The 9,456-nt window shown below is 47.1% G+C and overlaps 38 non-coding genes across 38 annotated transcripts; 7 read left to right on the top strand and 31 right to left on the bottom strand.

The window, feature by feature from the left end:
- The first annotated feature begins 488 nt into the window (after positions 1–488).
- On the top strand, positions 489–582 carry Trnay-gua (transfer RNA tyrosine (anticodon GUA)). Its single transcript has 2 exons — positions 489–525; positions 547–582. It is a non-coding gene; the product is annotated as a tRNA-Tyr (tRNA).
- A 41-nt stretch (positions 583–623) lies between these two features.
- Trnal-caa (transfer RNA leucine (anticodon CAA)) lies at positions 624–739 on the bottom strand. Its single transcript has 2 exons — positions 702–739; positions 624–669 (listed from the first exon to the last, which is right to left on the bottom strand). It is a non-coding gene; the product is annotated as a tRNA-Leu (tRNA).
- A 68-nt stretch (positions 740–807) lies between these two features.
- On the bottom strand, positions 808–880 carry Trnaa-agc (transfer RNA alanine (anticodon AGC)). The gene has a single exon. It is a non-coding gene; the product is annotated as a tRNA-Ala (tRNA).
- Positions 881–987: 107 nt separating this feature from the next.
- Positions 988–1,060, bottom strand: Trnak-uuu (transfer RNA lysine (anticodon UUU)). Its single transcript has one exon. It is a non-coding gene; the product is annotated as a tRNA-Lys (tRNA).
- Positions 1,061–1,133: 73 nt separating this feature from the next.
- Positions 1,134–1,205, bottom strand: Trnad-guc (transfer RNA aspartic acid (anticodon GUC)). The gene has a single exon. It is a non-coding gene; the product is annotated as a tRNA-Asp (tRNA).
- A 588-nt stretch (positions 1,206–1,793) lies between these two features.
- Positions 1,794–1,887, top strand: Trnay-gua (transfer RNA tyrosine (anticodon GUA)). Its single transcript has 2 exons — positions 1,794–1,830; positions 1,852–1,887. It is a non-coding gene; the product is annotated as a tRNA-Tyr (tRNA).
- Positions 1,888–1,928: 41 nt separating this feature from the next.
- Trnal-caa (transfer RNA leucine (anticodon CAA)) lies at positions 1,929–2,044 on the bottom strand. The gene is made up of 2 exons: positions 2,007–2,044; positions 1,929–1,974 (listed from the first exon to the last, which is right to left on the bottom strand). It is a non-coding gene; the product is annotated as a tRNA-Leu (tRNA).
- Positions 2,045–2,112: 68 nt separating this feature from the next.
- On the bottom strand, positions 2,113–2,185 carry Trnaa-agc (transfer RNA alanine (anticodon AGC)). Its single transcript has one exon. It is a non-coding gene; the product is annotated as a tRNA-Ala (tRNA).
- A 107-nt stretch (positions 2,186–2,292) lies between these two features.
- Trnak-uuu (transfer RNA lysine (anticodon UUU)) lies at positions 2,293–2,365 on the bottom strand. Its single transcript has one exon. It is a non-coding gene; the product is annotated as a tRNA-Lys (tRNA).
- A 73-nt stretch (positions 2,366–2,438) lies between these two features.
- Trnad-guc (transfer RNA aspartic acid (anticodon GUC)) lies at positions 2,439–2,510 on the bottom strand. Its single transcript has one exon. It is a non-coding gene; the product is annotated as a tRNA-Asp (tRNA).
- A 262-nt stretch (positions 2,511–2,772) lies between these two features.
- On the bottom strand, positions 2,773–2,845 carry Trnaa-ugc (transfer RNA alanine (anticodon UGC)). Its single transcript has one exon. It is a non-coding gene; the product is annotated as a tRNA-Ala (tRNA).
- A 253-nt stretch (positions 2,846–3,098) lies between these two features.
- Positions 3,099–3,192, top strand: Trnay-gua (transfer RNA tyrosine (anticodon GUA)). The gene is made up of 2 exons: positions 3,099–3,135; positions 3,157–3,192. It is a non-coding gene; the product is annotated as a tRNA-Tyr (tRNA).
- A 41-nt stretch (positions 3,193–3,233) lies between these two features.
- On the bottom strand, positions 3,234–3,349 carry Trnal-caa (transfer RNA leucine (anticodon CAA)). The gene is made up of 2 exons: positions 3,312–3,349; positions 3,234–3,279 (listed from the first exon to the last, which is right to left on the bottom strand). It is a non-coding gene; the product is annotated as a tRNA-Leu (tRNA).
- Positions 3,350–3,597: 248 nt separating this feature from the next.
- Positions 3,598–3,670, bottom strand: Trnak-uuu (transfer RNA lysine (anticodon UUU)). The gene has a single exon. It is a non-coding gene; the product is annotated as a tRNA-Lys (tRNA).
- A 73-nt stretch (positions 3,671–3,743) lies between these two features.
- Positions 3,744–3,815, bottom strand: Trnad-guc (transfer RNA aspartic acid (anticodon GUC)). The gene has a single exon. It is a non-coding gene; the product is annotated as a tRNA-Asp (tRNA).
- Positions 3,816–4,400: 585 nt separating this feature from the next.
- Positions 4,401–4,494, top strand: Trnay-gua (transfer RNA tyrosine (anticodon GUA)). Its single transcript has 2 exons — positions 4,401–4,437; positions 4,459–4,494. It is a non-coding gene; the product is annotated as a tRNA-Tyr (tRNA).
- A 41-nt stretch (positions 4,495–4,535) lies between these two features.
- Trnal-caa (transfer RNA leucine (anticodon CAA)) lies at positions 4,536–4,651 on the bottom strand. Its single transcript has 2 exons — positions 4,614–4,651; positions 4,536–4,581 (listed from the first exon to the last, which is right to left on the bottom strand). It is a non-coding gene; the product is annotated as a tRNA-Leu (tRNA).
- Positions 4,652–4,719: 68 nt separating this feature from the next.
- On the bottom strand, positions 4,720–4,792 carry Trnaa-agc (transfer RNA alanine (anticodon AGC)). Its single transcript has one exon. It is a non-coding gene; the product is annotated as a tRNA-Ala (tRNA).
- Positions 4,793–4,899: 107 nt separating this feature from the next.
- On the bottom strand, positions 4,900–4,972 carry Trnak-uuu (transfer RNA lysine (anticodon UUU)). The gene has a single exon. It is a non-coding gene; the product is annotated as a tRNA-Lys (tRNA).
- Positions 4,973–5,045: 73 nt separating this feature from the next.
- On the bottom strand, positions 5,046–5,117 carry Trnad-guc (transfer RNA aspartic acid (anticodon GUC)). Its single transcript has one exon. It is a non-coding gene; the product is annotated as a tRNA-Asp (tRNA).
- A 259-nt stretch (positions 5,118–5,376) lies between these two features.
- Trnaa-ugc (transfer RNA alanine (anticodon UGC)) lies at positions 5,377–5,449 on the bottom strand. The gene has a single exon. It is a non-coding gene; the product is annotated as a tRNA-Ala (tRNA).
- A 253-nt stretch (positions 5,450–5,702) lies between these two features.
- Positions 5,703–5,796, top strand: Trnay-gua (transfer RNA tyrosine (anticodon GUA)). The gene is made up of 2 exons: positions 5,703–5,739; positions 5,761–5,796. It is a non-coding gene; the product is annotated as a tRNA-Tyr (tRNA).
- A 41-nt stretch (positions 5,797–5,837) lies between these two features.
- Positions 5,838–5,953, bottom strand: Trnal-caa (transfer RNA leucine (anticodon CAA)). The gene is made up of 2 exons: positions 5,916–5,953; positions 5,838–5,883 (listed from the first exon to the last, which is right to left on the bottom strand). It is a non-coding gene; the product is annotated as a tRNA-Leu (tRNA).
- A 68-nt stretch (positions 5,954–6,021) lies between these two features.
- On the bottom strand, positions 6,022–6,094 carry Trnaa-agc (transfer RNA alanine (anticodon AGC)). The gene has a single exon. It is a non-coding gene; the product is annotated as a tRNA-Ala (tRNA).
- Positions 6,095–6,201: 107 nt separating this feature from the next.
- On the bottom strand, positions 6,202–6,274 carry Trnak-uuu (transfer RNA lysine (anticodon UUU)). Its single transcript has one exon. It is a non-coding gene; the product is annotated as a tRNA-Lys (tRNA).
- Positions 6,275–6,347: 73 nt separating this feature from the next.
- Positions 6,348–6,419, bottom strand: Trnad-guc (transfer RNA aspartic acid (anticodon GUC)). Its single transcript has one exon. It is a non-coding gene; the product is annotated as a tRNA-Asp (tRNA).
- A 259-nt stretch (positions 6,420–6,678) lies between these two features.
- Positions 6,679–6,751, bottom strand: Trnaa-ugc (transfer RNA alanine (anticodon UGC)). Its single transcript has one exon. It is a non-coding gene; the product is annotated as a tRNA-Ala (tRNA).
- A 253-nt stretch (positions 6,752–7,004) lies between these two features.
- Trnay-gua (transfer RNA tyrosine (anticodon GUA)) lies at positions 7,005–7,098 on the top strand. Its single transcript has 2 exons — positions 7,005–7,041; positions 7,063–7,098. It is a non-coding gene; the product is annotated as a tRNA-Tyr (tRNA).
- Positions 7,099–7,139: 41 nt separating this feature from the next.
- Trnal-caa (transfer RNA leucine (anticodon CAA)) lies at positions 7,140–7,255 on the bottom strand. Its single transcript has 2 exons — positions 7,218–7,255; positions 7,140–7,185 (listed from the first exon to the last, which is right to left on the bottom strand). It is a non-coding gene; the product is annotated as a tRNA-Leu (tRNA).
- Positions 7,256–7,323: 68 nt separating this feature from the next.
- Trnaa-agc (transfer RNA alanine (anticodon AGC)) lies at positions 7,324–7,396 on the bottom strand. The gene has a single exon. It is a non-coding gene; the product is annotated as a tRNA-Ala (tRNA).
- Positions 7,397–7,503: 107 nt separating this feature from the next.
- Positions 7,504–7,576, bottom strand: Trnak-uuu (transfer RNA lysine (anticodon UUU)). Its single transcript has one exon. It is a non-coding gene; the product is annotated as a tRNA-Lys (tRNA).
- Positions 7,577–7,649: 73 nt separating this feature from the next.
- On the bottom strand, positions 7,650–7,721 carry Trnad-guc (transfer RNA aspartic acid (anticodon GUC)). The gene has a single exon. It is a non-coding gene; the product is annotated as a tRNA-Asp (tRNA).
- A 259-nt stretch (positions 7,722–7,980) lies between these two features.
- On the bottom strand, positions 7,981–8,053 carry Trnaa-ugc (transfer RNA alanine (anticodon UGC)). The gene has a single exon. It is a non-coding gene; the product is annotated as a tRNA-Ala (tRNA).
- A 253-nt stretch (positions 8,054–8,306) lies between these two features.
- Positions 8,307–8,400, top strand: Trnay-gua (transfer RNA tyrosine (anticodon GUA)). The gene is made up of 2 exons: positions 8,307–8,343; positions 8,365–8,400. It is a non-coding gene; the product is annotated as a tRNA-Tyr (tRNA).
- Positions 8,401–8,441: 41 nt separating this feature from the next.
- Positions 8,442–8,557, bottom strand: Trnal-caa (transfer RNA leucine (anticodon CAA)). Its single transcript has 2 exons — positions 8,520–8,557; positions 8,442–8,487 (listed from the first exon to the last, which is right to left on the bottom strand). It is a non-coding gene; the product is annotated as a tRNA-Leu (tRNA).
- A 68-nt stretch (positions 8,558–8,625) lies between these two features.
- Trnaa-agc (transfer RNA alanine (anticodon AGC)) lies at positions 8,626–8,698 on the bottom strand. The gene has a single exon. It is a non-coding gene; the product is annotated as a tRNA-Ala (tRNA).
- Positions 8,699–8,805: 107 nt separating this feature from the next.
- On the bottom strand, positions 8,806–8,878 carry Trnak-uuu (transfer RNA lysine (anticodon UUU)). The gene has a single exon. It is a non-coding gene; the product is annotated as a tRNA-Lys (tRNA).
- Positions 8,879–8,951: 73 nt separating this feature from the next.
- Trnad-guc (transfer RNA aspartic acid (anticodon GUC)) lies at positions 8,952–9,023 on the bottom strand. The gene has a single exon. It is a non-coding gene; the product is annotated as a tRNA-Asp (tRNA).
- Positions 9,024–9,456: the final 433 nt, after the last annotated feature.

The following is a 9,456-nucleotide window of genomic DNA, read 5'->3' as shown; positions in this document are numbered from 1 at the left end:
CGAAATTAAACAGCAAGAAATGCTCTAGACATATGCAGCGCGGTTTAGTATTATTATTATTATTATTAATACCAGGTAATCTTAGGAGCATCATAAATCCTCTTATGACCATTGGCAACTACTGAAATTAGTATAAAAATAAATAAATTAAAAACATCGTCTTGGAGGATCCGGGCATCGATCCCGGTGCCTCTCGCATGCAAAGCTAGCGCTCTACCATGTGAGCTAATCCCCCTGGAAATGGTAAAAAGGTCATAGTTCGAGTGCTGTTCGCAATACTAAACTACACCTTACATCAGACACATTTCAGCTTACCTACCTTCAGCAGAGTGGCGCAGAGGAAGCGTGCTGGGCCCATAACCCAGAGGTCGGTGGATCGAAACCACCCTCTGCTACGTGCGAGCTATCGCATCATTTTAAAAACCACGTCATACTACAAACGTGACATGACCTGCATAGTCCTGCATAAGAACTGTACGATGCTACATCCACCGATAGCTCAGTTGGTAGAGCGGAGGACTGTAGACGAACTTATACCACTCAGGCATCCTTAGGTCGCTGGTTCAAATCCGGCTCGGTGGACTTGCATTTTAGGCCTAAAATTTTGTGTGGCAGGGAAAAGTTGTCGGAAGTGGGATTCGAACCCACGCCCTCATTCGAGGACCAGAATTCTCCACGCGATGAGTGGAAGAACATTTTGTCTTGAGTCTGGCGCCTTAGACCGCTCGGCCATCCCGACATGACACGAACGCTGCTGCAAATTGCTGTGCGCAAATTTCATTTATTTTACGCCTATGGAAAAGGCGTTGGAGAACCCGGGCATCGATCCCGGTACCTCTCGCATGCTAAGCGAGCGCTCTACCATCTGAGCTAGTTCCCCATCAAGTTTGCTTCGCCTTTGCCACTCCGCAAATGTTACGTTATTCATCCTCTTTCGACAAGACATTGTGGTGAAAGTTAGTTCACCATCGTACCAAATAATTGTTACGCCCGATGAGGGACTCGAACCCGCGACCCTCAGATTAAAAGTCTGATGCTCTACCGACTGAGCTAACCGGGCGTAAATCTGTATTCCCGGACAGTCCCGCGAACGCTACTGACGTGAAACGAAACATTGACAAGATAAAAAGAACCTCCCCGGCGGGGAATCGAACCCCGGTCTCCCGCGTGACAGGCGGGGATACTTACCACTATACTACCGAGGACGAGTTCATATTTAAATAATATGTTCGCGATGGCGTCAATGCCCGAATGCCACACGGTCGATCATGTTAAAAGCTGAAACTGTGTATACTGTCAATGCGAAATTAAACAGCAAGAAATGCTCTAGACATATGCAGCGCGGTTTAGTATTATTATTATTATTATTATTAATACCAGGTAATCTTAGGAGCATCATAAATCCTCTTATGACCATTGGCAACTACTGAAATTAGTATAAAAATAAATAAATTAAAAACATCGTCTTGGAGGATCCGGGCATCGATCCCGGTACCTCTCGCATGCAAAGCTAGCGCTCTACCATGTGAGCTAATCCCCCTGGAAATGGTAAAAAGGTCATAGTTCGAGTGCTGTTCGCAATACTAAACTACACCTTACATCAGACACATTTCAGCTTACCTACCTTCAGCAGAGTGGCGCAGAGGAAGCGTGCTGGGCCCATAACCCAGAGGTCGGTGGATCGAAACCACCCTCTGCTACGTGCGAGCTATCGCATCATTTTAAAAACCACGTCATACTACAAACGTGACATGACCTGCATAGTCCTGCACAAGAACTGTACGATGCTACATCCACCGATAGCTCAGTTGGTAGAGCGGAGGACTGTAGACGAACTTATACCACTCAGGCATCCTTAGGTCGCTGGTTCAAATCCGGCTCGGTGGACTTGCATTTTAGGCCTAAAATTTTGTGTGGCAGGGAAAAGTTGTCGGAAGTGGGATTCGAACCCACGCCCTCATTCGAGGACCAGAATTCTCCACGCGATGAGTGGAAGAACATTTTGTCTTGAGTCTGGCGCCTTAGACCGCTCGGCCATCCCGACATGACACGAACGCTGCTGCAAATTGCTCTGCGCAAATTTCATTTATTTTACGCCTATGGAAAAGGCATTGGAGAACCCGGGCATCGATCCCGGTACCTCTCGCATGCTAAGCGAGCGCTCTACCATCTGAGCTAGTTCCCCATCAAGTTTGCTTCGCCTTTGCCACTCCGCAAATGTTACGTTATTCATCCTCTTTCGACAAGACATTGTGCTGAAAGTTAGTTCACCATCGTACCAAATAATTGTTACGCCCGATGAGGGACTCGAACCCGCGACCCTCAGATTAAAAGTCTGATGCTCTACCGACTGAGCTAACCGGGCGTAAATCTGTATTCCCGGATAGTCCCGCGAACGCTACTGACGTGAAACGAAACATTGACAAGATAAAAAGAACCTCCCCGGCGGGGAATCGAACCCCGGTCTCCCGCGTGACAGGCGGGGATACTTACCACTATACTACCGAGGACGAGTTCATATTTAAATAATATGTTCGCGATGGCGTCAATGCCCGAATGCCACACGGTCGATCATGTTAAAAGCTGAAACTGTGTATACTGTCAATGCGAAATTAAACAGCAAGAAATGCTCTAGACATATGCAGCGCGGTTTAGTATTATTATTATTATTATTATTAATACCAGGTAATCTTAGGAGCATCATAAATCCTCTTATGACCATTGGCAACTACTGAAATTAGTATAAAAATAAATAAATTAAAAACATCGTCTTGGAGGATCCGGGCATCGATCCCGGTACCTCTCGCATGCAAAGCGAGCGCTCTACCATGTGAGCTAATCCCCCTGGAAATGGTAAAAAGGTCATAGTTCGAGTGCTGTTCGCAATACTAAACTACACCTTACATCAGACACATTTCGGCTTACCTACCTTCAGCAGAGTGGCGCAGAGGAAGCGTGCTGGGCCCATAACCCAGAGGTCGGTGGATCGAAACCACCCTCTGCTACGTGCGAGCTATCGCATCATTTTAAAAACCACGTCATACTACAAACGTGACATGACCTGCATAGTCCTGCACAAGAACTGTACGATGCTACATCCACCGATAGCTCAGTTGGTAGAGCGGAGGACTGTAGACGAACTTATACCACTCAGGCATCCTTAGGTCGCTGGTTCAAATCCGGCTCGGTGGACTTGCATTTTAGGCCTAAAATTTTGTGTGGCAGGGAAAAGTTGTCGGAAGTGGGATTCGAACCCACGCCCTCATTCGAGGACCAGAATTCTCCACGCGATGAGTGGAAGAACATTTTGTCTTGAGTCTGGCGCCTTAGACCGCTCGGCCATCCCGACATGACACGAACGCTGCTGCAAATTGCTCTGCGCAAATTTCATTTATTTTACGCCTATGGAAAAGGCATTGGAGAACCCGGGCATCGATTCCGGTACCTCTCGCATGCTAAGCAAGCGCTCTACCATCTGAGCTAGTTCCCCATCAAGTTTGCTTCGCCTTTGCCACTCCGCAAATGTTACGTTATTCATCCTCTTTCGACAAGACATTGTGGTGAAAGTTAGTTCACCATCGTACCAAATAATTGTTACGCCCGATGAGGGACTCGAACCCGCGACCCTCAGATTAAAAGTCTGATGCTCTACCGACTGAGCTAACCGGGCGTAAATCTGTATTCCCGGACAGTCCCGCGAACGCTACTGACGTGAAACGAAACATTGACAAGATAAAAAGAACCTCCCCGGCGGGGAATCGAACCCCGGTCTCCCGCGTGACAGGCGGGGATACTTACCACTATACTACCGAGGACGAGTTCATATTTAAATAATATGTTCGCGATGGCGTCAATGCCCGAATGCCACACGGTCGATCATGTTAAAAGCTGAAACTGTGTATACTGTCAATGCGAAATTAAACAGCAAGAAATGCTCTAGACATATGCAGCGCGGTTTAGTATTATTATTATTATTATTAATACCAGGTAATCTTAGGAGCATCATAAATCCTCTTATGACCATTGGCAACTACTGAAATTAGTATAAAAATAAATAAATTAAAAACATCGTCTTGGAGGATCCGGGCATCGATCCCGGTACCTCTCGCATGCAAAGCGAGCGCTCTACCATGTGAGCTAATCCCCGTGGAAATGGTAAAAAGGTCATAGTTCGAGTGCTGTTCGCAATACTAAACTACACCTTACATCAGACACATTTCAGCTTACCTACCTTCAGCAGAGTGGCGCAGAGGAAGCGTGCTGGGCCCATAACCCAGAGGTTGGTGGATCGAAACCACCCTCTGCTACGTGCGAGCTATCGCATCATTTTAAAAACCACGTCATACTACAAACGTGACATGACCTGCATAGTCCTGCACAAGAACTGTACGATGCTACATCCACCGATAGCTCAGTTGGTAGAGCGGAGGACTGTAGACGAACTTATACAACTCAGGCATCCTTAGGTCGCTGGTTCAAATCCGGCTCGGTGGACTTGCATTTTAGGCCTAAAATTTTGTGTGGCAGGGAAAAGTTGTCGGAAGTGGGATTCGAACCCACGCCCTCATTCGAGGACCAGAATTCTCCACGCGATGAGTGGAAGAACATTTTGTCTTGAGTCTGGCGCCTTAGACCGCTCGGCCATCCCGACATGACACGAACGCTGCTGCAAATTGCTCTGCGCAAATTTCATTTATTTTACGCCTATGGAAAAGGCATTGGAGAACCCGGGCATCGATCCCGGTACCTCTCGCATGCTAAGCGAGCGCTCTACCATCTGAGCTAGTTCCCCATCAAGTTTGCTTCGCCTTTGCCACTCCGCAAATGTTACGTTATTCATCCTCTTTCGACAAGACATTGTGGTGAAAGTTAGTTCACCATCGTACCAAATAATTGTTACGCCCGATGAGGGACTCGAACCCGCGACCCTCAGATTAAAAGTCTGATGCTCTACCGACTGAGCTAACCGGGCGTAAATCTGTATTCCCGGACAGTCCCGCGAACGCTACTGACGTGAAACGAAACATTGACAAGATAAAAAGAACCTCCCCGGCGGGGAATCGAACCCCGGTCTCCCGCGTGACAGGCGGGGATACTTACCACTATACTACCGAGGACGAGTTCATATTTAAATAATATGTTCGCGATGGCGTCAATGCCCGAATGCCACACGGTCGATCATGTTAAAAGCTGAAACTGTGTATACTGTCAATGCGAAATTAAACAGCAAGAAATGCTCTAGACATATGCAGCGCGGTTTAGTATTATTATTATTATTATTAATACCAGGTAATCTTAGGAGCATCATAAATCCTCTTATGACCATTGGCAACTACTGAAATTAGTATAAAAATAAATAAATTAAAAACATCGTCTTGGAGGATCCGGGCATCGATCCCGGTACCTCTCGCATGCAAAGCGAGCGCTCTACCATGTGAGCTAATCCCCCTGGAAATGGTAAAAAGGTCATAGTTCGAGTGCTGTTCGCAATACTAAACTACACCTTACATCAGACACATTTCAGCTTACCTACCTTCAGCAGAGTGGCGCAGAGGAAGCGTGCTGGGCCCATAACCCAGAGGTCGGTGGATCGAAACCACCCTCTGCTACGTGCGAGCTATCGCATCATTTTAAAAACCACGTCATACTACAAACGTGACATGACCTGCATAGTCCTGCACAAGAACTGTACGATGCTACATCCACCGATAGCTCAGTTGGTAGAGCGGAGGACTGTAGACGAACTTATACCACTCAGGCATCCTTAGGTCGCTGGTTCAAATCCGGCTCGGTGGACTTGCATTTTGGGCCTAAAATTTTGTGTGGCAGGGAAAAGTTGTCGGAAGTGGGATTCGAACCCACGCCCTCATTCGAGGACCAGAATTCTCCACGCGATGAGTGGAAGAACATTTTGTCTTGAGTCTGGCGCCTTAGACCGCTCGGCCATCCCGACATGACACGAACGCTGCTGCAAATTGCTCTGCGCAAATTTCATTTATTTTACGCCTATGGAAAAGGCATTGGAGAACCCGGGCATCGATCCCGGTACCTCTCGCATGCTAAGCGAGCGCTCTACCATCTGAGCTAGTTCCCCATCAAGTTTGCTTCGCCTTTGCCACTCCGCAAATGTTACGTTATTCATCCTCTTTCGACAAGACATTGTGGTGAAAGTTAGTTCACCATCGTACCAAATAATTGTTACGCCCGATGAGGGACTCGAACCCGCGACCCTCAGATTAAAAGTCTGATGCTCTACCGACTGAGCTAACCGGGCGTAAATCTGTATTCCCGGACAGTCCCGCGAACGCTACTGACGTGAAACGAAACATTGACAAGATAAAAAGAACCTCCCCGGCGGGGAATCGAACCCCGGTCTCCCGCGTGACAGGCGGGGATACTTACCACTGTACTACCGAGGACGAGTTCATATTTAAATAATATGTTCGCGATGGCGTCAATGCCCGAATGCCACACGGTCGATTATGTTAAAAGCTGAAACTGTGTATACTGTCAATGCGAAATTAAACAGCAAGAAATGCTCTAGACATATGCAGCGCGGTTTAGTATTATTATTATTATTATTAATACCAGGTAATCTTAGGAGCATCATAAATCCTCTTATGACCATTGGCAACTACTGAAATTAGTATAAAAATAAATAAATTAAAAACATCGTCTTGGAGGATCCGGGCATCGATCCCGGTACCTCTCGCATGCAAAGCGAGCGCTCTACCATGTGAGCTAATCCCCCTGGAAATAGTAAAAAGGTCATAGTTCGAGTGCTGTTCGCAATACTAAACTACACCTTACATCAGACACCTTTCAGCTTACCTACCTTCAGCAGAGTGGCGCAGAGGAAGCGTGCTGGGCCCATAACCCAGAGGTCGGTGGATCGAAACCACCCTCTGCTACGTGCGAGCTATCGCATCATTTTAAAAACCACGTCATACTACAAACGTGACATGACCTGCATAGTCCTGCACAAGAACTGTACGATGCTACATCCACCGATAGCTCAGTTGGTAGAGCGGAGGACTGTAGACGAACTTATACCACTCAGGCATCCTTAGGTCGCTGGTTCAAATCCGGCTCGGTGGACTTGCATTTTAGGCCTAAAATTTTGTGTGGCAGGGAAAAGTTGTCGGAAGTGGGATTCGAACCCACGCCCTCATTCGAGGACCAGAATTTTCCACGCGATGAGTGGAAGAACATTTTGTCTTGAGTCTGGCGCCTTAGACCGCTCGGCCATCCCGACATGACACGAACGCTGCTGCAAATTGCTCTGCGCAAATTTCATTTATTTTACGCCTATGGAAAAGGCATTGGAGAACCCGGGCATCGATCCCGGTACCTCTCGCATGCTAAGCGAGCGCTCTACCATCTGAGCTAGTTCCCCATCAAGTTTGCTTCGCCTTTGCCACTCCGCAAATGTTACGTTATTCATCCTCTTTCGACAAGACATTGTGGTGAAAGTTAGTTCACCATCGTACCAAATAATTGTTACGCCCGATGAGGGACTCGAACCCGCGACCCTCAGATTAAAAGTCTGATGCTCTACCGACTGAGCTAACCGGGCGTAAATCTGTATTCCCGGACAGTCCCGCGAACGCTACTGACGTGAAACGAAACATTGACAAGATAAAAAGAACCTCCCCGGCGGGGAATCGAACCCCGGTCTCCCGCGAGACAGGCGGGGATACTTACCACTGTACTACCGAGGACGAGTTCATATTTAAATAATATGTTCGCGATGGCGTCAATGCCCGAATGCCACACGGTCGATCATGTTAAAAGCTGAAACTGTGTATACTGTCAATGCGAAATTAAACAGCAAGAAATGCTCTAGACATATGCAGCGCGGTTTAGTATTATTATTATTATTATTAATACCAGGTAATCTTAGGAGCATCATAAATCCTCTTATGACCATTGGCAACTACTGAAATTAGTATAAAAATAAATAAATTAAAAACATCGTCTTGGAGGATCCGGGCATCGATCCCGGTACCTCTCGCATGCAAAGCGAGCGCTCTACCATGTGAGCTAATCCCCCTGGAAATGGTAAAAAGGTCATAGTTCGAGTGCTGTTCGCAATACTAAACTACACCTTACATCAGACACATTTCAGCTTACCTACCTTCAGCAGAGTGGCGCAGAGGAAGCGTGCTGGGCCCATAACCCAGAGGTCGGTGGATCGAAACCACCCTCTGCTACGTGCGAGCTATCGCATCATTTTAAAAACCACGTCATACTACAAACGTGACATGACCTGCATAGTCCTGCACAAGAACTGTACGATGCTACATCCACCGATAGCTCAGTTGGTAGAGCGGAGGACTGTAGACGAACTTATACCACTCAGGCATCCTTAGGTCGCTGGTTCAAATCCGGCTCGGTGGACTTGCATTTTAGGCCTAAAATTTTGTGTGGCAGGGAAAAGTTGTCGGAAGTGGGATTCGAACCCACGCCCTCATTCGAGGACCAGAATTCTCCACGCGATGAGTGGAAGAACATTTTGTCTTGAGTCTGGCGCCTTAGACCGCTCGGCCATCCCGACATGACACGAACGCTGCTGCAAATTGCTCTGCGCAAATTTCATTTATTTTACGCCTATGGAAAAGGCATCGGAGAACCCGGGCATCGATCCCGGTACCTCTCGCATGCTAAGCGAGCGCTCTACCATCTGAGCTAGTTCCCCATCAAGTTTGCTTCGCCTTTGCCACTCCGCAAATGTTACGTTATTCATCCTCTTTCGACAAGACATTGTGGTGAAAGTTAGTTCACCATCGTACCAAATAATTGTTACGCCCGATGAGGGACTCGAACCCGCGACCCTCAGATTAAAAGTCTGATGCTCTACCGACTGAGCTAACCGGGCGTAAATCTGTATTCCCGGACAGTCCCGCGAACGCTACTGACGTGAAACGAAACATTGACAAGATAAAAAGAACCTCCCCGGCGGGGAATCGAACCCCGGTCTCCCGCGTGACAGGCGGGGATACTTACCACTATACTACCGAGGACGAGTTCATATTTAAATAATATGTTCGCGATGGCGTCAATGCCCGAATGCCACACGGTCGATCATGTTAAAAGCTGAAACTGTGTATACTGTCAATGCGAAATTAAACAGCAAGAAATGCTCTAGACATATGCAGCGCGGTTTAGTATTATTATTATTATTATTAATACCAGGTAATCTTAGGAGCATCATAAATCCTCTTATGACCATTGGCAACTACTGAAATTAGTATAAAAATAAATAAATTAAAAACATCGTCTTGGAGGATCCGGGCATCGATCCCGGTACCTCTCGCATGCAAAGCGAGCGCTCTACCTTGTGAGCTAATCCCCCTGGAAATGGTAAAAAGGTCATAGTTCGAGTGCTGTTCGCAATACTAAACTACACCTTACATCAGACACATTTCAGCTTACCTACCTTCAGCAGAGTGGCGC

Source organism: Hydractinia symbiolongicarpus, chromosome 3, assembly GCF_029227915.1.
Source record: "Hydractinia symbiolongicarpus strain clone_291-10 chromosome 3, HSymV2.1, whole genome shotgun sequence".
In the NCBI taxonomy this organism is placed as follows: domain Eukaryota; kingdom Metazoa; phylum Cnidaria; class Hydrozoa; order Anthoathecata; family Hydractiniidae; genus Hydractinia; species Hydractinia symbiolongicarpus.
The sequence above is the reverse complement of the archived record's forward strand: the minus strand, read 5'-3'. Positions and strand labels throughout refer to the sequence as shown.